This window comes from Macaca mulatta, chromosome 3 (genome assembly GCF_049350105.2).
Source record: "Macaca mulatta isolate MMU2019108-1 chromosome 3, T2T-MMU8v2.0, whole genome shotgun sequence".
Taxonomy (NCBI): Eukaryota; Metazoa; Chordata; class Mammalia; order Primates; family Cercopithecidae; genus Macaca; species Macaca mulatta.
In genome coordinates, this window is record NC_133408.1 from 8,464,688 (window position 1) to 8,487,948 (window position 23,261).

The following is a 23,261-nucleotide window of genomic DNA, read 5'->3' on the forward strand; positions in this document are numbered from 1 at the left end:
GACGAGGTGAGCATGAGCCTGTGCGGTAAGTGTTCATGTTTGTGCATGTGTGTGTCTGTATGAAAGAGAGAGCGAGAATATGAGAACATGCCTGTCCTGACGCACAGAGTTGGTGAAATAAAATCAAAGACCCAATGAAAAAACTCTTGAAAAGGTAAGAGGTCTGCCCAGAGCCAAGGCTTGTTGCCGATCCCGGGATTAGCTGACCTCTGGGCATTTGGAGTCCGCAGCCGTCTGGACATGATTTGGGGACAAGTGGAGGCCAAGAACTGAATATCAGAGAGAGTTGCAGAGAGAAGGAATGTGGACAATGGCGGGTTGCCAGGGATCACTAATGCACATGGATGTTTTGTTTCATTTTTTAGAAACTTCGGGAAAGGAAATAAGGGGGAGAAAATGTAGAATATGTTGCATTTCAGAACTTAGGATGCTAATAACAAATTGCAAAACTACTGAAGCTTATTATGGGGGTTCATTAGTATGTGAACTTAAATGCAGCAATCCTGTCCCTTGCCTCCATTCATTTATTCATTTAACTGTTTAATAAGTAGATGTTGAATGCCTATGATTGATTGATTGATTAATTCAGCCAATCACAGATATTATCACCCTCTTGCTGTATACGGAGCATTGTGCTAGAGTTGATATAATGTCTGACATGTTTGAGGAATAATTTCATTCTGGAAATTATTCTTTTCACCTCTTCAGCATCCTAGGAGAACTCCAAATAAACCTTAGCATCTTACTTCAATATTTTTACATCACTTGTTTAAAATTTCTTAAAACCAAACCGGGTTTATTCATGTCAAAGTATACGCAAAATGTATGTGCACGAGAGATGCCATCTGCAAATACAAAAGTCTGTAAACCAGGTCCCTGCCCATGACGGGGTGACACAGGGTGGAAAGCGTGTACAGGCTTGCATTCTTATAAATGCGGATGAAATGCACATTCAAGAGTGGTCTGGAAATGATTATTTCCTCCATTTGTTGGCCAAATGTCCCAAATCCTTATCTTGGCTTCTTCCTTCTTTTGTTTGGAAAGCCCCACATTGTCCTTGTCAACTTCCTCACTCATGCTGTTCTCTGGAATGAATTGTTCCACCTCTCCCTGGGCTATTCACTGCAACCAAAGACATCCTAGCAATGTGATGTATTTTTCCCCTCTCCGAAGTCAAATAGATGTTTTCTCTCCAGTGGGCCAGGTTGTACAGGAGCTTGTCTTCACCCCCACAGGCCACAGGCTGGAGCCTTCCTGGAGCAGAGGCTACACTGGCTGTCTTTTGACAAAGGTGCCTGGCTGGGTCCTGGCACTTCTTTGGTTCGGAGCTCAGGGAGCTGCGTGTCTGGCTGCTGACGTAGCACAATGTTCCCATCTTGGCCCTCTCCTTTCAGGGGAGCAGGTTCCCCTGATGATGGAAGGAAAGAGGCCCCAGAGAGGAGAGGGCAGAGACAAATGATACGGCAGATCAGATGAGGCTTCCAAGACAGAAGGAGGCTTTCAGGTGCTACAGGAGTCTCCGCTGGGCTCAGTGCCGCTGAAGCCTCACTGAGGGGTGGATGGAGAACCTTGGAGGCCAATCTTCTCATCCGTGGACATCCTTAGGGGCAGAATACCATGGGTGGGGGTTATGGGATTTGAAGACTCCTGGCCATTGGGGGCCAGAGGGCTTGCAACCTGCAGAGAACCCCTAGGGTCATTCCCTTCTCAGTAGATAGCCCTGAACTGCTCACAGGGTCCTTGGTGGCCTAGCCCTTCCCAACCTCTGCAGCCCCCTCTGAAGCCCTCCTCATCTCCTCCTGCTGTTTTCCACAACCCTCCTGAACTTCTCCAGCCACTGGAGCTGCTGCGGCTCACCTCTGGGTGAACAGCACACACGCTCTTCACTCTGCCAAGACACATTTCCTCCTCCGCTCAGTAGCATCCGGACCCCCCGGCAGGCGTCAGTGCCCGTGCTACTGCTCCCTCCAGCATCCAGATGTCATGGCCAGTGGACAGCTGTTAAATATAAGAACCCTGCTCATCCAGGGCCAGGTGCTGAGTGAGGAGGAGAAACACAGGGATAAGGAAAGGAAGAAACGTGCACCAGAACAAGGATCTCCTGGGGCTGGGCTCTGGGAGCCGGGAAGTCAGCACACGGTGTGGCAAATGCTCCGATACATGGGACTCCGGGGTTCTTTGAGAGCCTGGAGGAGTAGTGCAGGGTACCTGGCTCAGAGGAGGGTGGCTGCAGTCAGAGAGGGCTGCCTGGAGGAGGTGATCCCAAAGCCCTGAACGGCTCATTCCAGTGACTATTCTTCTTATTGCCTCGTGCTGCCCACTTGACCTCTGGATGAACGGAGCTGTGGTTGTGAGCTGGTGTCCAGGAGCCAGGGGTGGGCTTGGTGCACCCAGGACCCCAGGGATGGGGCGTGTTGCCTAAGGCACCCAGGCCAGTGGGAGCCCCGTGGCCTCTGGCTGTCTTTGTAATGGTTTGTTGGGACTGTCATGGCAAAGGACCACAGACTGGAGGTTTAAACAGCAGGAGTTTATTTTTCACAGTTCACAGACGTTTTCTCAACGTCACAAGTTCAAGGTCAAGGCACCTGTGGGTTTGCTTTCTCCTGAGTCCCCTCCTCAGCTTGCAGAGGTCCCTCCTCTGTGCATCGTGGGGTCTCTGTGTCTTTCTATAAGGACATCAGTCAGATTGGATTAAGGCCCCAGAAACGGCCTCGTCTTAATCACCTCTTTAATCATCTGCTTCCAAATACAGTCACCCCTAACTGGGAGTTAGGCTTCAACATATTAATTTTGTGGGGGCCATAGTATTGCCCATGACAGTAGGTGAGCCACACGATATTTGCATAATTTGTGTAACTTTTACCAACCTCTACAGAGTATGTAAACTGCACCTGAAACATTTTAAAATGTGAATATGTCTGCTGTTGCTTTTCTTTGCTGGTTCTTGAGTTCCCCCTGGTCACCCACTGGGTTTCCTAACCCCAGCTTCCCCCAGCAGGTGCATCCCAGCACAGAATGGTGGCACAGAGGCAGCCTCAGAAGGCTCTGTCGCTACCAGGTCACCAGGACCTCTGGACCACAGCTGGGTCGCGCTGTTTTCCAGTTTGTTAAACTAGGACTCTGGGGAACATCCTGTGAATTGGTTTAATTTTTATTTTCATAGAGGATTTTCGAGGTCAGCGTGACTGCTGTCACTGTAAGTGTGGGCTGTGCTTTCCCACAAGAAGCATCCTGCATCTGTGGGAGGGTGGGGACTTCCCAGTCTGGGGGCCTGAGGGTCCCTTCCAGGGACCCGCAGTGACCGAGCCACCTGGGTCTTGTCCTCATTAAGGAAAGCATGCTGCAGGTAATGGTGGACAAGCGGCACTTTGTTGCCGCCTTCCCCTCAAGGGACTCAGGGCTCTTCAAAGGCAGCTCCCTTTGATTGCCCCACCCCCACGTTAGGGGACTGTCCCTAGCTTTTCATTCTGTGGTTTTGCTTCCCAGGCAGTGACTGTTCTAAGGAACCTATTCGTCCACAGCCCCACTTTTGCCCCTAAAAGAAACAGGGCTGGAATGGCTCCGTACAGCCCTCCTGCAAGGCCCTTGACTGAATCCGATACAGAGACCTTTATAGGCACTAATTATACCCAAGGACTCCATGCTGTGTTTTATAGGCAAGTCTTCCCCGCTCTGTTTAACGTCCTAGCAGAAACCTCATAACAAATTCACATTTATATGGGCCCGTTAATCTTCAAAGCGTTTCACTGACTCGAGTCCATTCCAGTGACCCTCGTGGGCAGTAATAAGCCTTTCAGGACTCCTATCCTTTTCCCTTCTCCTTCTATTTCTTTGTAGATAAAGAAAAAACAAACCCAGAGAAACGTGTCGTGCTCTGTGCGAGCCCCCGCATGAGAGTTGCGGGTGGGTTTGACTGGGCAGTGTTCCAGGCGTCTGGTTCCATGCTCTGACCAACACGCGCCTCCCCTCAAAGCTGCTGTGGAAAGGTTCAAAGCCAGGTTTCATTCCCAAAGCCTTTGACTAACCGAACAAGCTGCTTTTCATTAAGCACGCACACACGCCTGTACACGCACGTGCATCCATTCGTGCACGCACCTCTCTCAAACTGGGTAAGAGGTGTCTCTGTGAGGAGTGGGGGACAGAGGGAGTTGGAATTCTCTGCAGAGCCCATGCCAGCTGAGCAGGGTGTGGACTGGCCGCTGGGTTCAGCGTGTGTTGACCAGGGGCCAGCCCCCTTCCCGCTCTAGTCCAGCTCAGATGTCAGTTGACAGCTTGTGTGTGCGGAGCCAGGCTGAGTTATAGAGCCTCATACTTTATTTCTAAATCTGCAATTCCACCCGCGTTTTTGTCAGTTAATTACATACAGAGCCCCTGTATTTGCAGGGAAATATGTGAGAGGAGTTCTTTCTTTGTGGGTGTGGACGAGGCAGCTCTCTCTCCTGCGAGGCGCGTCCAGCTCCTTGAGGAGTACGGTGGCGGGGAAGGGGGCAGCGCTGTCACGGAGTCAGATCTGAAGCACGTCCACGGAGCGGTTTCCTTTGGGAATTACCTGGTATACATTTGAAATTCCATGTTGGCCCCCATCTGCTACTCTTTCAGAACTAAAAACAGAATCTGAAGTTCCCCAAGTGACTGAACAGACCCCTTCTTGGCCAGGGGGACCCCAGAGAAACCTGAAAACTGAGTTCCCAGCCATGACGGGACGGGCAACCGGACATGCCTCGTCACAGTCCCTCCCTTTTGTGGTTTAGACGACAATGACTGGCAGTCATGCTAAAATAGAGACCACGAGACCAACAGCACAGACTCTTGATGGCAATAAGACACCAAATTATAAGCAGCACCTGAGGCCACGCCAGGCAAGAGTCGAGCCGTGCACTCTACACTTAGCGAACGGACTCCGCGCTCACGCCACAGCCTCTTCTTTTTTCCAGCAACTAAACACGCACTGGCTCCGAGGTGAGCAAGACTGAGGCGACTGCAGCTCATCCACCTGCAGACACCGGCCGACCCCGTTCCACAGCCGTGACTATAGCTTTGATTGGACAAGAGGCTGATTTCGGTCTCCTGATAAGAACCCACCAACCAGAGACCCGGTTCAGGCCGGTTTACAGAAGTTGCACACTTGTACGCCTTTGAGTCCCTGCTTCCCCTTTTGACGTGTAGGGACTCATTGTAATGCCTTTAAATGTGAAGCCTCCACCCCAAAGTGAACATGGGACCCAGGTATGTTCAGTGGGCCTGGCTCAGGACTCTCTTTGTGAATATTCATAGCTCCTCCTGGAACCTGAATATGTATGTTTGGCCAATTCAGTTCAGCATGAGGCTGCTTCCCCAACGCTCCCTCCTTCCAGATGCCTGCCAGCTGTTTCTGCCAGAGGCTGTCTCCCAGCCTGTCAGAAAGGCCACCCTGCAGGCTGTAATCCTTTAGAGGAAATAAAGATCCCCTTTGCAAATGTATAGACCTTGTGATTTTTTCCATTCACATCCTTGTATCTTGTAATGCCCTGTCCCCATGGGGGTTACATAGACAGCCCTCAGCCTCTTGGGCAGATGGAGCCAGGACTGAGGGTGGGGGTGGTGAAGGATCAGGAGACTCACTTTAAGGACTTTCTGGTGCCAGCAGCGTAGGCTTGCCGGATGAAATACAGGACAGCCGGCAACATGAACTTTCATAATTTTTATAGTTCAAGTGTGTTCCAAATATTGCATGGGACATGCTTATCCTGAAGAATTATTCATTGTTTATCTGAAATTCAAATTTAACAGAGGTGTCCTGTATTTTTATTTGCTAAATCTGGTGACCCTTCACTGGGGAGATGCTTTTAAACAGCCTCAACTTAGAAATCCTTCTCTTCCTGCCAAAAGCACTAGGGTCTATATATGGGTGCATGGAAACACGAAATTATTGTCGCAAGACTGAAGCGCATGTAAGACTTCTAGTAACCACCAGCTGTGGCAGGGGCCTGTGCGTGGGATACCTTGGCAGGGAGGGAGCTGCCTTAATTTTCAACCTCGGACAGAAAAGCGCATCTGTTAGACACAGCAGAAAGCAGACCTACATGTATGGTTAATGAGGACTATGCATTTGACTGTCGTGGGTTAAACTGTGTCCCCGTGAGAGATACATTGAAGTCCTAACCCCTGCTGCTACGGCATTTGGCTTTATTTGGAAACAGGATCACTGCCGATGCAGTTAGCTGAGATGAACTCATACTCCTGTCTGGTGGGCCCTTATTCCAGTATGATTGGTGATGTCACAAGAAGAGGAGGACAGACACAGAGACGCACTCCAGAGGGAGAAGGCCATGTGACAGTCAGGGGCTGCTGGAAGCAGCGGAATCTAAAGGCAAGGGAGGAAACAGATCCTCCCTCCCAGTCCTTGGAGAGAACCAACCCTGCCGACACCTTGATTTCACAATTATGGTTTCCAGAACGATGAGAGAACAAATTCCTGTTGTTTTAAGCCTCCCGTTTGTGGTGCTCTGTTATGGCAGCCCCAGGGACTAATGCAGTCACCATCACTTGATTGCAGACAAAAGGACTGAGGGTTCTCTGCAATTAACTTCAAGTTCTGAATGGAAAGAAGCTTCAGAGCCTGAAGAAAGAGGCAATGCCAGCACTCTTTGGAGTGGGATCCGCAGAAGCAGAGACAGTCCATGGGATGAGCAAACCCAGAACCCAAAGCCCCCAGATCAGGCCAGACCCAGAACGGGGCTATCTTGCACACCCGTCACAGGCTTGGGGACACTAGAACTGCATTGTCGGATATTCCGGACTTCACATGTGTGTGTTTGTGTGTGTGTAGCTGAAGCCATAGGATTTGCTTGCCGCACTCTGAACGATGCTGTGTAGATAAAGCTATATTATCTATTTGCTACACTCTGAATAATGCCTTCCTCAGTGATGATCATAATCAAGTGAGCTTTGGATTGTCATTATGAAGTCTCAAATTAAAACAATTGCTTGAGATACTGTCAGCAAGGCAACTAGATCGGGGATTGCAGCTGCTGATGCCAGTGTAGTATTTAGGTAAGAGGATGCCTCCACCCTCTTAGAGCATGTGGCTTGCACATCCCTTCTTTCAGCGCAGGAAAGGTTGGAGTGTCCACTCCCTATTCCCAACCCATCAGTTATTGTATGGTCCAAAATGCATAGTAATTTTAATGTGATCCAAGATGCATACAAAAACATTTTAAAAACAGATGTGTTACGCATTGCTTAGAATAATGCACCGTCCACTTCATCAACAAGCGAGAACTAACTCTATCATTGACTTCATCCACAAATAATAGAGGTGATGAGCTTGAGGTCAAAGCTCCCAAGTCAGACAGCATGCGTTTATTCATCACCCACTATGTGCAAATCCTGGATGTCACCAGGCTCTGCTCACTTGGTGTCTTGGCCACTCTGGGTGATATTTACACAAGGCTTGGTGGCTTTGAGATGGGTTGCAAACAAGAGAGATCAGTTGTTGGACCTTTGCTTATAGCTTGGGGTTGGACATCCTCTATCCCTCGATACCTCCTTGCACCCATAAGCTGTTATCTTTGAAGGAAACTTTTTCCTTGAGTCTGGTTTCTTGTCTTCAGGTTCTAACCACGTGGTTTTGGATCCTTGTCCCTATGGTTGTGATCCTCCCCGTCCTTGGCTCTAGTGCTTTTTTTTTTTTTTTTTCCCCTATTTCTTTCCTCTACCTGTGCACATCACCTCTTTGAAGAGTTCACCTCCTCCAGGAAGCCTCCCTGGAATCACCCTTTTGCCTTCCGTTCTCCTCGTTTATACAGTCTATCTGATTATATCCTAATTGGATTATCGCGGTGTGCTGATTTCACCAAAACCCTCTACCGTCTTTAGTCCGGAGTACTCAATTTCATGTGAAGTTCAGTGATGTGCTCCTCCCTCCTCCTCTTGCACGCATGAGCAGGTACTCAACACTTTCTGGTCCAGCTACACGTGACATGAGGCCACTCACGCTCTTTTTAATTAACCCTTATGACAATCATGTGCGTTATGGAGAAAATTAACGGAGGAAGAATTCCAGAGTCACCCGAAGCAGTTGCACTGCTTATCACCCGGTGTTTGAGCCTATTTCCCCCTGTAATTAGATTACACGTGACGCAGCACCAGCTAATTGTCTGTGCCACCCACCGGGGAACTCCAGCTCTATCTGTGAACACCCGGGCCTTCTCGCCGCAGGACAGATGTTGGGTGAGGCTTGCCTCCCACGCAAACATCTGCTCTGTTGTTCCGAGCCAGTCACGAGAGCCAGCCGGCTTAGACAAGCAGGGGATGAATTCCTGGGCGAGATGCTGGATCCTGCCAAGTTTCTGAGCACCAGGCTTGGACCTCTTGAACAGTTCCGTGCATCTTCCATGATCGGCCAGTGCCTCTGCTTCTGCATTCAGAAACCCGAGTTCACTTCTGGTGGCCTCAAGCCAAAATGAGTCTAAGAACCAGGAGTCTCTTGACATTGACACTGATAAACTTTGACATGGAAACATTTTTATTTTTGGCAACCATCCTTTTTGTTTTTTTTGTCTTTCCTCAAACACATGCGTGGACGATGTGAGAACTGGTACCTGGAAACTGAGAGACTGCCGTGTGTGTATCGGGCTCCTAGCTCTATCCATAACTGTCTTCTGGGGCTTCCTAGGCAACCTGGGTTTTGACCCTGCTGCCTCCTGGTCTAAGAACTCTGCCCTGTGGCCTGTCAGGAGGCCTGGCCCAGCCAGGGACCGCGGGGGCAGCCTGCGGTGGCGGTTGATTTTTTTTAAGCACATAATAATTTGCAGATGTTGGCAGTTACCAGCGAAGCCAGAGCAAAGCTGCAAATGCCAAACCACAAAAATATATCATTTTAACCGTCTGATTCCTGGAAATGAGACAGCGTCACAGTAAAACAATTCACAAAGACGAATATGCCTGCTGCCTTTGGGCAGCCTACTGCTGCCAATTTGGTGGAGATTATCGGCCATTTATCAATTGTGTTGCTCTACAGAGAAAGAGAGAAATCGCTTTGCTTCTATTTGTGCCGCAGGAAGATCACCTGTCTTCCTCAAGTGACAGTGCATCTTTAAAAAACTCCAATTGCACAGAGCTCGTCTCAAAAGTGATGCAACAGCATTGGTGTAGGTTTCTATTGTCCATGCCAGTGGCTCTTACCTGTTCTGTGTCATGAACCCCTGTGGCAGCCTGGGGAAGCCTATGGACCCTTTCTCAGAATTCAGACTTCAAATGCATGAAATAAAGTACATGGGCTTCCCAAGGAAACCAGCATGTTAAAATACAGCTAACAAAATGTAACAAAGCGTAACAATCCCCACCCCCAACCCCCAAACTGTGATATGATAGTGCATGTGCTTTTTAATTAATAGCTTAAGACAAGACTGAGCTGTCCACCTTATAACTACCATCATTACAAAGCAGAGATAAGGATGAAAGTTATTGACGATACCTGCAACAGCTGCAATGCAGTATGAAAATATCCGTGATTTCGACCATCACAGGTGTGTCCCCCGCGGTGTGTTTCGTTGCTGTGCTCCTAATGGAAGAAAAGGTCAATTAGTAGTTAGAAGTCAGGGAAAATAAAAACGGAATTTCTTTCCTATCTAAGTTCACAGACCTCCTCCTGACTCCTCACCCAGGTTAAGACCCCGTGTTCGGTGATACAGTGGTGGCAGCTCCAGGCATGCACTGGCCCTGCCCTGCCCCAGACAACCTCGTGTGCAGAGTCCAGCCTGGTCCTGGCAACTCGGGTGGTGCTGTAGCTCTGGTCATTTCCAGGTCCTGTTTTACCTTCCCTCAACTCTGCTCGCTGAACCAGGTCCTCATGATGAGGCTAAGGAATGTAACCCCTTTCAAACTTTTACGCTGTTGGTGGGAGTGTAAATTAGTTCAGCCATTGTGGAAGACAGTGTGGAGACTCCTCAAAGACCTAAAGACAGAAATACCATTCAACCCAGCAATCTCATTACTTGGTATATACTTAAAGGAATATAAATCATTCTATTATAAAGACGCATGTCAGTGAATGTTCATTGCAGCACCATTCACAATAGCAAACACAGCATCAACCTAAGTGCCCATCAATGGTAGACTGGATAAAGAAAATGTGGTGCATACACAGCATGGAATACTATGCAGCCATAAAAGTGAATGAGATCATGTCTTTTGCAGGGACATGGATGGAGCTGGAGGCCATTATCCTTCGCACACTAGCGCAGAAACAGAAAACCAAACACCACAGGTTCTCACTTATAAGTGGGAGCTAAATAATGAGAACACATGGACACATAGAGGGGAACAACACACACTGGGGCCTTTTGGAGGGTGGGAGGAAAAAGAGGATCAGGAAAAACAACGAATGGGTTCTAGGCTTAATACCTGGGTGAGGAAATCATCTGTACAACAAACCCCCACGACACAAGTTTGCCTATATAATAAACCCGCACTTGTACTCTTGAACTTAAAAGTTACAAATAAAGAAATTTAACTCCTTTCAAGGAGTCAAACACAATGGAATGTTGAGGTTCTCTTTTTTTTTTTTTGAGACGGAGTTTTGCCCTGTCGCCCAGGCTGGGGTGCAGAGGCGCGATCTCGGCTCACTGCAACCTCTTGAGGTTCTTTTTAGATGGACCTACCCTCATATAATGGGTCCATTCCATTCTAAATATTTTCCCAAAGAAGCAAGACACCAAATAAAGAAGTCTGGTTTTCAGCGAAGGGAACTCACGGCACCTGTCTTAGCTTCCTAGGGCTGCCATAACGAATTATTAATAGCACAAGCTAGGAGGCTTGGACAGCTGAAAGGGATTTTTGAACAGTGCTGGAGTCCAGAGTTTGAAACCAACGAGTCAGCAGAGCCATGTTCCCTCCGAAGCTTCTAGGGAGAATTCGTTCATGGCTCCCCCTCACTCTGGTGGCTCCAAGCGTGCCTTGGTGTCCCCAGGCCTGTAGGTGCATCATTCCAATCTTGTCCCTTACTTCACCTGACATTCTCTGTATCTCCCTGTGTATCCTCTCTTCTCGAAAGCACCCAGTCATTGCATGGAGGGCCCACCCTCAATCCAGGATGATTTCATCTCAAGACCTTTAATCACATCTGCAAAAACCCTATTTCAAAACAAGGTCATATTCACAGGTACCATGGGTTAGGACTTAAACATATCCTTTTTGAGGACACAAGCCAGCCTGCTACAATGCCTGAGTTAGGAAGAGCCTGAAGGAGCGTGGAAACCAGGGGGATGACAGAAGCTGAAGCTGGCCTAATCTAGCCCCCAAACCTTGGGTTCCATCAGAACAACACAGCCTTGTTTTCCTGAGAATTCACACTGTGCCCCACACGGAGCGTGGGGCTCCCTCTAAGTCGTCTCAGTGAATTCCCACAACCACACGTGGACAGCACAGGGCTGCTGTATTTGAATCCAGACAGCCTCCTGCCCAGCGCTCCCGTGAGCTGCCTATCATTGTTCTTCTCGCTCCATCCAGGAAGCTAGCCACAAAGAACGTGTGGTTATTCAGATTTAAAATAATTAAAGTTGCCATGCGCGGTGGCGGAAGCCTGTAATCCTAGCACTTTGGGCGGCCAAGGCAGGTGGATTGCCTGAGCTCAGGAGTTTGAGACCAGCCTGGGCAACATGGCGAAACCCCGTCTCTACTAAAAAATACAAAAAACTAGCCGGCCGAGGTGGCGGGCGCCTGTGGTCCCAGCTACTCGGGAGGCTGAGGCAGGAGAATGGCGTAAACCCGGGAGGCGGAGCTTGCAGTGAGCTGAGATCCGGCCACTGCACTCCAGCCTGGGCGACAGAGCGAGACTCCGTCTCAAAAAAAAAAAAAAAATGTATATATAAAAAATTAGCCGAGTGTGGTGGCTTGCGCGGTGATGCGCACCTTTAGTCCCAGCTACTCTGGAGGCTGAGGCACGAGAATCGCTTAAACCCGGGAGGTGGAGGTTTCAGTAAGCCAAGATCGTGCCACTGTACTCCAGCCTGAGGCACAGAGCAAGACTCTGTCTCGAAACTAATAAAATAAAAATAAAGTTAAATAAAATTTAAAATCCAATTCCTCCATTGCCATTGGGGTGAGGGGCTACCATTCGCAGCATAGCACGGAGAGGGTGCATCATGAACATCAGCACAGGAAGCTCCACCGGGCGGCGCTGCTCTAGACCAATGTTCACGTGTTTTGTATAATTACACCTGCATTAATTGCAGAACAGCTAACCAGAATCCTCAGTTAACTCAACTTTTTTTTTTTTTTTTTTTTTTTTTGGACAAATAATTTTGTGGAGAAAGAAGCAAAGGAGAGGCAGACAAGTGGACAAAGGAATTTAGAAAATGCAGCCGCATTCCAATGAACACCAGGGAGCAGCCGACTATAGCACCATCTCGGGGTCTTGTGGAATTGCCATAGAAACGTGACTCCCAGGTACACACCTGTAATCCGAACTACTCAGGAGGCTGAGGCAGGAGAATTCCTTGAACCCAAGAGGCGGGCTTGCAGTGAGCTGATATCGCGCCACTGCACTCCAGCCTGGTGACAGAGTGAGACCCTGTCTCAAAAGAAAAAAAAAAAAGAGAGAGAGAAATGTGACCCCCAGGTACAGACCTCCGCATTCGAACAAGCAAGATAAAATTATATACACTCTACTGCCCTTGCTAAGGCAAGAAGATAGACTGTGATTTTCTCCACTGATGTGCAGAGATTGCAATGGCTTCCTTGAACCAGCTGGGAAAATGAGCTTATACTCTTCATTTTTGAGCATTGCACTTGATTAAGTTTTAACTGTGTTCAAAGACTGGGGGAAGGGCAATTGCTGGCCATTGAACCCCAATTCCTTCATTTCCTCATGGTTGGGGGATTTCTTGAACATTGATCTGTGTTTTATGATGATGCTAGTGAAAAAAATTTCCAAAGGGAGGTTGACTCTCACGTTCCAACCATGACAGCCTGAGCAAGGCTTGTTAGGGAGTGGGTGCTGGGGGAAACTGGCTGGGCACACTTGGTTCCTCAACAGGGAGCTGCTGGAAGAACAGGGCGTGGAGAGGGGCTACAGAAGGCACCAGAAGGCAGAGGGATTCACTGTGGCTGGCATGCATTGAAAAGAGAGACAGTGTTGGCTCTGTCCCAGGGTTGCTTAGCACTTTTGATTGGGGCTGGGGCTTGGCAGGTACACAGGTGACTTCCATAACCTGTGCCCTTTTAGGTGAGGCAGGTTTAAGCTGTAGGCAAATCTCAGAGGCCATAGTAATCACCTGTGTGCATACCTTGGTCCAGACAAGAATCACCCACTCTGTGTTCTTACTGACAGCTGGGGAAACTGAGGAAGCCCGTGATCAAGGTCCAGAACGCACCCACAGGAAAGCGTGGGAGTCACAGGATGAGAGTGCGCTGAAGTCCATCCCTGGGCTGCTGTCCTCAGGGGCACCAGAGCCACAAGGCAGCTGGAGGCCTGCGGGGCCATTCTAGGTACCTTCCCCTGCCCTTTGTGCCTTGGGTTCCCTGGTTGGCTTTCTCACCAAGTTGCTGCTTTGGAATTTATATTGTGGCATAAGCCAAACTGCAGTGGCAGGTGGCCTTTTTTTAAGGGAGGGCTCGATGGATGCTCCCATCTCTCCCATGAAGGGCTGGGGACCCCGGGGTCTGGGGACATCCTTCTCCACACCTGTCATCCTGACTCATTCATGAAAGAGTGGCTTCAATGCCTCTCTGTCGAGTTGTACCGTTTTCCTGAAAACATGGGGACATGCCCGGGTCACTCAGCATGCCTGGTTCCTCTAGCCTGGCATGGCAGAGACCATTGGAGGCTGAGTGTATGTGTGCGGGAGATGGGGAGGTGCTGTCAGATTCCTTCTGAAAACACCCCCACACTCCAAGAAGTCCTGGGAAGTCTTTAGGGAAGAAGAGGCAGCAGTGAACCAAGTTGAGATTTGCCAAAATGCCAATAAATCATTTTGGGGATGGCGGAGAGGCAGGAACCTTGAACGTATAAAACCGCCCCTTGCACCCACCCATATCAGCCGGCCCTCTGAGGTCACCTGGCTAAATCCACAAACAGAGCCTGGGGTGGGGTGGGGAAATGCTTTCTTCAGCCTCTTGGGGGCTCAGTGCAGGCAGCCCGGTCCCCTGACCCAGTGGGGCATCTTCCATCACCCAGGTGCCCAGACACATGGACAATGGGCAGAGGCACCCCCCCGCGCCCTGGGACAAGGCCTGAGTATCCTTTCCCATCCACATCCTGCACTCAGTATGGTTCCCTGCACCAAGGTGCATCCATGTCCCATAGGCTGACGCTGGGATGTGCTTGTCTAATCCAGCAGGAAAAGCTCACAGGTGACCTTGCCTATGCATTTTCAGCCTGTGTCTGCTGAAGCCCATCAGGAAACAGAGAAAAAAAATTGGCATTTGCTTCTCGATTCCCTTTTAATTGTTTTTCTATTCTTCCTGCATGGCTTCAGTAACTTAGGGATCTGCAAATGTTCACTGGGGATGCTGGGGTGGGGAGGTGGGAGGAACCAGCTCTCTTGAAATCTAGGAAGGCTTCTTGCAGGAGGTGAAACGTTTTTCTTTATAATGGCTAATTACCAAGGGAAAGGAGACACGCCACAATTAGCTGAAGGAATGTGGTGTGAGGGAACACAGGAAGGAATAAAGAGCTGATTGCAAAGGTTGGCGAGCAGATTATCTGAAGCCCACTGAGGGCTGCTCCCAGGGATGGGTGGACGGTGCCTCAGGAATGGCCCCACTGGAGGCCACCCTTCTGGTTATGAAATGCAGTTTTGAAAAGATAATTATACCATAGTGCTGCTTACATGTATTTCAAGAACTTGTAAACCTGCTCACTCACTGACTGTGGGGTCAGGGTCACTGCAGACACAAGTAACAGGTCCTTTTTTTTTTTTTTTTCCCCCCAGAAACTTTATTAGTCACATATATGGTCTTGCCTGCCTCTCTTCCTGGTTTACTTTGGTTTTGCTGCCTCTGCAGTTGTTGGTAGCTGGGATGGTTTCACCACTGAAAGACGTCAAAGGGTGGTCCTGGGAGAGGTGGCTGTGTCCCCTGGGCACCACATTCCCCAGAGGGAGCTGTCACAGGTGATAGGCATGCTGCTTGAAGAAGTCAGTGCTAGCTCACAAGTGTTAGCATTCTACTTGATTCATCTGAGGAACTTTCAGACATGCAGATTCCCTGCGACTCAAAATCATAATGAGATACTATCTCACACCGGTCAGCATGGCTAAAACGACAGAGGCTGGCGAGGCTGGGGAGAAAGGAGGAGGCTTATACACTGTTGGCGGCAGTGTAAATTTGTTCAACCACTGAGGAAAGCAACTTGGAGATTACTCAAAGAACTCGACATGGATACTAGGCTTAATACCTGAGTAATGAAATCATCTGTACAACAAACCCCCATGACACAAGTTTACCTATGTAACAAACCTGCTCATGTACCCCTGAACTTAAAAGTTAAATAAAAAAACTAAACAAAAGCCATGTTTTCCAATATATTTCAGATTTTCAAAAAAGAGAAGAGAGTATAATGGGATTGTTTGTAACACAAAGGATCAATGCTTGAGTGGATGGATACCCATTTTTCATGATGTGGTTACTGCGCATTGTGTGTTGGTACCAAAATATCTCATGTACCCCATAAATATATACACCTACTATGTACCCACAAAAATTAAAAATAAAAAAAAAAGAACGTAAGACAGAGTTACCATTTGACCTAGAAATCCCATGACTGGGTATATGCCCAAAAGAAAATAAATAATTCTACCAAAAAGACACACACTCATATATTCATCAGCACTATTCATAATAGTAAAGGCAGGGACTCAACCTAGGTGCCTATCCATGGTGGACTGAATAAAGAAAATGTGCTACATACACACCATGGAATATGACATAGCAATAGAAAAGAACAAAATCATATCCTTTGCAGCAACATGGATGTAGCTGGAGGCCAATAGGCTAAGGGAATGAAATGCAGGAACAGAAAACCAAATACCACATGTTCTCACTTATAAATGGGAGCTAAACAACGGGTATTCATGGACCTAAAAATGGCAACAATAGAAACTGGGGACTCCAAAGGGAGAGAGGGAGAGACAGGGACAAGGGTTGAAAACCTAACTGTTGGGTGCTAATGCCCAGTATCTGGGTGACAGGATCATTCCTATCCTAAATCTCAGTGTCATGCAACATATCTACATAACAAACCTGAACATGTACCCCCGGAATCGAAAATAAAAACTGAAATTATTTTTTAAAATGCAGATTTTTGGCTCTGTCCCAGGTTTGGTAGGCCTGGGAACCTGCATTCTAATGAGCACCTCCAGGTGAACTCCAGGTTGGGGAACCCTGCTGAGGGTCAGGAAAGCAAGCTTTCTCCATGTGACACTGTCCCAGAGGGCACAGTAGCACTCCTGTGCTTTTTTTTTTTTTTAGTTAATCTCATTTATTAATATAGATGTACATTATTCTAAATAAAATATAAAAATAGAACCAACCCAAATGTCCATCAATGATAGATTAAGAAAATGTGGCACATATACACCATGGAATACTATGCAGCCATGAAAAGGATGAGTTCATGTCCTTTGTAGGGACATGGATGAAGCTGGAAACCATCATTCTGAGCAAACTATCTTAAGGACAGAAAACCAAACACCACATGTTCTCACTCCTGTGCTTTTGATACTAAGTGCCAATATTTCAATTTTTCTCAAAAGAGGGCCAGTCCTGATAAATATTCTACCTAGAGAATGTTCTTTTAAGGGCTAAAGGAAATGCAAAAGCCTAAATACAAAGCAAGTGCCCCTGCCACTCCTAACAGCCACAATCCCCACGGAAACATTCACTTTCATTAGATGGAGAGGAGTTTCTCTTACTTCGTTCCTCGAACCACTGTTTATGGGGGCACTGCCGATTACCAGACACAGGTGACAAAAAGGTGAATGAGACTGGACCCCATGCCTGCTTCCTGGAGCCCACATTCCACGGAATGAGATCGTTATCTTGAAACGCTGATTGCTTTGCTTTCTTTTTCTGCACTTCTTACCTGTCTCTTCAACTGGGGCATCCATTGTCTTGCAGGAAAAGGAACACTAAAAGTTTAATTTGACTCACAGTTCATGGTCTTGAATGCGGGGCTTCCGAATGCAAGAGAGTGCATTCAGCGCCTAAGCAAAGCATCTAGTTCTCAGGACCTGTAAGTATTAAACCCATATGGAATGAGTCTTAAAGTTATGAAGGCTGTCTTTGTAGCCCTTGAAACCAACTCCACCTTTTTAAACCAATCCAGACCTGACTCTGGTGCTGTCCATCGGAAAGACCACACGACTAGGATGTCACCTTTAATTTACATCATGGTGGCTTCACCCCTCTTCAGTGCCTCCACAGAACCTTCTAGCATACAGGCACCCTCCAGTCTAACTTGGATAACTCTTGGGATAAACACCTCTGTTTTTTACAGTCAGAACCGTGGTGGTTTCTTAATTGTAGAGCCAAAGCCGTGGCCTTGGTTCAGGTCGGCCACATCCTGTGGAATGAAACACCCTGCACGGATGAGGAAGGGGCCCATCCCAGCTCCCTGGCAGCCCCGATCTGCTGGAGAGGCAGCATGGGGGTGGGTAGGGCTGACAACATGCTTCCCCTCCCCCAAGTGTGGGTGCAGCACCAACCAGTCTGATGAAGTCTCATCAGACCCACCACACCCACCTCTGAGCTCTTCTTTAGGCTGGTTCCTTTACCTGGAGAGCCCTTCCTGCCATGTCTACCTCCTGCACGAATCCCATGCATTCATCAAAGTCTAGCTGAGACACTTCCACGACACTTTCCCAATCACGCCTTTAAACCCCCACTGCACCATTGTCGTGCCTACGTTGTTTTCAGGTTGGGGTTGCCATGGTGATTTTCCTACTTTACTTGTGGGAGGGGATTTCCTTAGTTACCCCAGAGCATCCGTGTCTGACCCTGAGCTGGGGAAAATGCCCAGTAAAAGGACTTATCTGTGCCCCTGCAGTTGCCTTAGACTCAGCCCCACAAGACGCTGTCTTAGACTGCAGGGCTGAGAGTAGAGTGTAGGGAGTCTATGCTCAACTGTGCTGGCTCACACTGGGCTGCTGACATGGTGATACAGTGAGAGAAGCAAAAATTACCCTTCACATTGTGAACTGCCCACATTGCCAAGCATAGAGACAACACAACAATGTTCCTAAAAGCTTCCATTTTCCAAATGCTCCCAGTGCACAAGGCAGTTTATAAAAACTATATAATTCGATTCTCACATTAACCCTGCACTGCTCATTCAATCATCACCACCATTTCACAGTTACGAAAACCAAGGTTTGGGAAGGTCGCATGTCTTGCCTGAGGTCTCGTACTGCTCATTAGGGTCAAGGCCAGAGTCTCAACTCAGGTCCTGCTTCCCAAACCCATGCTTCACCCTAAATTCCCTAAAACTACGTTGTAAAAAAAAAAGCGATCATATAGTTTATGTAAAAAATGGTATCAAGTGGGTTTTCTTTCATTATCTCATGCGAAAGAAGAGGGAGATTTTAGAAATGACTTTACATAATTGTAATAGTAATGACGTCTTGTTCAAATCCCTGCTTCTCATCTGGCTGCTCATTGGAATTGCCTGGAGAGTTGGTTCAAACCAGACTCTGATTCTGCACATCTGGGATAACCCCTGCTTCCAAGCGATTTCCATGGGCTGCCAGGTTTGGGGCCTCCAGTGCAGGTTGCCATTTGGCCCAGAGAGCTGACCTGACCAAGCTGAGGCTTTATTCTTTTAAGGAGACCACTAGCTGAGGGTCCGTGACTGTTGGGACTTGAGACCCTTCTCATCTCCCCCAAGACTCAGTGGGATGGGGCTGCTGTCCCAGAGCTGACTCCAACATGCCGGCCTTTTGGAAATTTGCCTGGAGGCTGCACTGAAGGTAGGTCCCTCTTCCCTCCCCTCATCATTGATTTCTTTAACTTAAAAACACTTTTTTGGGGGAATCTCGTATGTTACAATCTATTAAATATTTCCTTCCTCTCTCCTTCCCTGGGTGGAGTAAATGTATATGGGAAAGAGAATGCCAGAGCAGGAGTAAGGAACTCTGGATTTGCTAAGACATCCGGATCTACAGCAGGCCCAAGGTACCCTGATGTACCCAGGACTAAAGACCCCTGGATGTGCATTTGAATTAATGCCTTTGCACAGTTCTCGTGGTTTACACGGCCTCAGAAAAGCAGATTTTGAACACTCCATTTCTTCTTGTGTAAATGGCACAGCATGTCCACCCTGCCCAACTCACTGGGTTACTTGGCACAAGAAAACCATAAAAGTGCTTTGAGAAATATGAGGCCTATTGCAATGGAGGGTGGGATTGGGAGCCACATGGCTGAATGGGACTGGCATGGGCTTGGGGTACAGGTGGGGTAACCCAGTCCTCTGGTTTGCCTGGGACAGTCATTGTTCATACTAGTGACCATTCAACTCTCAAAACTGAAAAGGATGTGGCTAACTAAGCCCCAATCCTTGGAATCCTGGTCCAATCTCGCTACATCTTGGTTTCCTACTCTGAAATATGCAGGTCATATCCATGCATTTAGAGACAGATTGTGAATGTCAAAAGAAATTCCAACTGAGAGCTCCACGTAAACTGGAAATAAAAATCACACAGTGGGTGTCGTCGTTATCATGAAGTCTAGGTGGTGTGAAACCAGGCAGCAGTATTTTGTGTGCCCTCTGGAATCCGGTTCTTTACCAAGGGCTGTCCCTTCCTTCTTTCGGATTCCTCCTTCCTCTGGCCCAAGAGACCACTTGCTTTCTTTCCCTGAGCCCCAGTTAGCTTTTCTGAAAAACAGAAGAATTGGAGTCTGAATTTCCAAGATGCCTCCCGGTGGTAACATTCTATGGTTTCATGATTCTAAAGAATGTTTGGCCTGCTGGTATTGGTTGGTTGTTTTCTTAAGAACAAAGAAAGCCAGACAACCTAAACATGAAATACAACCCCCGCAATGAATTACATGGGCTTTGAAAAAGGCATTAAGCAAGAATGATTATGTCTAATATTGGGCCTTCTGGCCTTCCCAGGGCCTGGGACCTGGCATCAGATGTCTGAACTTGATATACACCTGCAGGTAGAGTTACGGCTGTTAATCTGCCAAGCCCGTTGTTCAAGCTGTCTGAAAGCATTCGATAAATTTCTCTTAGAAGCCATGTGTTATATGATTCTTTGTTTTCCCAAACAATATTACTGATGTTTCATTTTAACTTACTTCAGCTCCTTGGCCTTGTGCAGAGGGCTTTTTGTTTGGATTTGCTTTGCTTTTGTAGAGTTTCCATGCACTCTCTGGTGATGTCTCCCGGCAGTTACATTAACATTGTATTATGTATTTGGGGGAACATCTTGAGTTTCTTGCATTGTATAATGCGATTATCAAAGGGACATCTGGCTAGAAGATTTACAGATGGGATATGAGGGTGCAGGCTTCTCAGAACTTTGGCTCCAGGTAAGAAATAATAGAAATGAGAAAGAGAGAGAGAGAGAGAGAGAGAGAGAGAGAGAGAGGAAGATTGACTCTTTACCTCTTTAATCCCAGGTTAATCAACTTTGGGCAGCATGCCAGTCTAGGCTGGCACCCAGATGAGGGTGGGCTTATGACCCAGGCAGGTGGTCCAACTCCTGGCCATTCCTGAGCCCAGGCTCTGTCCTCCAGAGAGGACCAGTCACCCTGGGTTCCCAGAAGGCCCACACAGGAGGCTGGCCAGGAATCCAGTGGTCAGATTGTTTTTGTTTTTCATCTGCGTCGCTGCCTAGCTCATGGCTGACGGATTGTAGCTGCAAATCCCTACCAGTTCTCCCTGTTTGGGGCAGATGAAGTCTGCTTTGCAAAATACAACGGAACAGACAGACCTGCCCGGGCCTCCTTTCTCCATACGACTTCTGCCTCGATTGGTATTTCTTTGATGCTCTATCCCATGGCCAGTCTGGACCCTCACATCACAAATGGAGCCCACACATCGAGCCCTCTCTGAATGTTGTGTGAGTTCATTCATTTGTTCTTTCGTGCATCTGTTCACAGATGTCAACTGTGGTAACTCGGCTTCTTAAACTCTAGGCTGCATCAAACCCACTCTACTGGTCACAGGAAGTCCAGTTCCTCTGAATTCCTGCTTTGGCTGAGTTGGTTCTGTTTAGGGACCGTCTCATCACCTGCACACATGCACAATCTCCATTTCTTTCTGTGCCTACTGAGACATGGAGTTCATTATAAATACACTCCATTATAAAACACTCACACACAAGGCACACAAAGCATTGTGTGTGTGTGTGCAGATTTGGCCAGTGGCTTGGGGACCTGGAGCATTTATGCTCCAGCAACACCAACAACTTTGGGAAATGTATTTCTGTGCTTAAAAGCATCCTTCACAGGCCATTTGCTGGGTTCCAGCCTCCCAACTCCCTTCACGGTTTTCAGCTCTCTGCCCCCTTGTCTCTCCTGCCTCTCTACTTTGCTCTTTTCCTTTCCTCAAATTCTGTTTTTGTTAGTTTGTTTTGTTTCATTTTTTGAGATGGGGTCTCTCTCTGTTTCCTAGGTTGGAGTATGGTGGTGTGATCACGGCTCACTGCAGCCCTGAACTCCTGGGGCTCACATGATCCTCCCACCTCAGCCTCTCAAGTAGCTGGGACCACAGGTGCATACCACTGAGCCCAGCTAATTTTTGTATTTTTTGTATAAATGGGGTTTTGTCATGTTGCCCAGGCTGATCTTGAACTCCTGGACTCAAGTGATCCTCCCATCTAGACCTTTCAACATGTTGGGATTACAGGCATGAGCCACTGTGGCAGGCCCCTTTCTCAAATTCTTAAGATAATTCCTAATGCCACAATTCAGTGATTTCTTTTATATTGATCCATGTCCTCATATTCTTAATTTCCACCCCAAGCAGCTGTATTGAGATATTAAAGTCATAGATATTTATCGTGCTAATATTTGTGAAGCATCCACTCTTAGGAGAGGGAAGATGACCAGGCCCATCCTCTGTGCTCAAGGTGCCTTCCGTCTCAGATGACAGTGCTTAATCATGGGACTTATGTGCATCCGAGGTGTCAAGACGGGGATGGAGCGGGGGCATCCAAAGTTTTAGTGAGAATGTCAGGGAAAGCTCTGTTAGAGGAAAGAGCCTTTCAGTGGACCTAACAGAGGTTGCAAACATAGAAACGGAGAGTGGGGAAGGGAGAGGGCCCCCACGTGGGGTTCACAGTCATCAGAGCCTCGGAGGCAATGCCATAGATACCAGAAGGTGAGCGGATTCTGGGAATGGAAAGAATGGAGACATTTGCAGCTTCTGGTCTGGCATGTGAAGAGCTTGGACATCATCACTCCTATACACACAGTAAGAAAAGAGCCCGACCAAATCCCAAAGCAGCAATTCTTAGATCTGTCAGGGAGTTGAGGTCACAGAGCAAACCGCTGACCCCAAAACTGGAGAGGCAGACAGGTAAATGCAGAATATCACAACTTATGGGAGCAAAAGTCTCTGTGGGAAGCAGCACTGGGTTCCATTTACCCAGTGCAACATATCTGGTTTTGAATAAAGTATTACAAGGGGATCTAAAAGATTAAAAAAAAAAAAGCAGTTAGAAGAGACAGAGCAAGCATCAGAATCTGACTCAGATGTGGCAGAGAGGTTGGAATGATCAGATGGGGAGTTTCAAATAACTGTCACTACCGGGCTAAGGGCTCTAATGGACAAAGTGAAAGGGGTGGGAAGCCCTGAAGACAAGGCTGGGGCATAAAATGCAGGCTGGGGCCTTGCGGAGGGGCGCGAGTGCAGGTGGGCGGAAACACACCTGTTCCTGCCTCACGCCTCTCTGGGGAGGCTGTGCTCACCCTTCCCAGCAGGACAACCTCCTCTTCTCTGTCCTCACGTGCTGTTGGAGACTGGCTGGGTCTGGGCCCTTCTAAGCCACTGATCTCTCTCTGGGTTCCTCTCCCAGCAGCCCCAACACTCGGGTTAACAAGGACAACACCAACAACAACACAGCAAGGGCCTACTGGGCTTGCCTCTGTGTAAGGGCAGGATTGAGCTGGAGTCCAGCTTCCCAGAGTTAAAGGCAGGAAAGGGGGCTTGGTGATCACAGCATGACAGAAGCAATGACTTTTTATTGTTTTAGCAGACAGATGTGAGAACACATCATCCTTCCTTTTTCCTTCCTTCCTTCCTTCAATCACCTAGCATTTACCGACAGGCTATG

General features: G+C 47.9%; 1 long non-coding RNA gene across 1 annotated transcript; it reads left to right on the forward strand.

Moving 5' to 3' along the window:
* The first annotated feature begins 16,892 nt into the window (after positions 1-16,892).
* Positions 16,893-20,218, forward strand: LOC106997238 (uncharacterized). The gene is made up of 3 exons (XR_001443376.2): positions 16,893-16,957; positions 17,101-17,215; positions 18,805-20,218. It is a non-coding gene; the product is annotated as an uncharacterized LOC106997238 (long non-coding RNA).
* Positions 20,219-23,261: the final 3,043 nt, after the last annotated feature.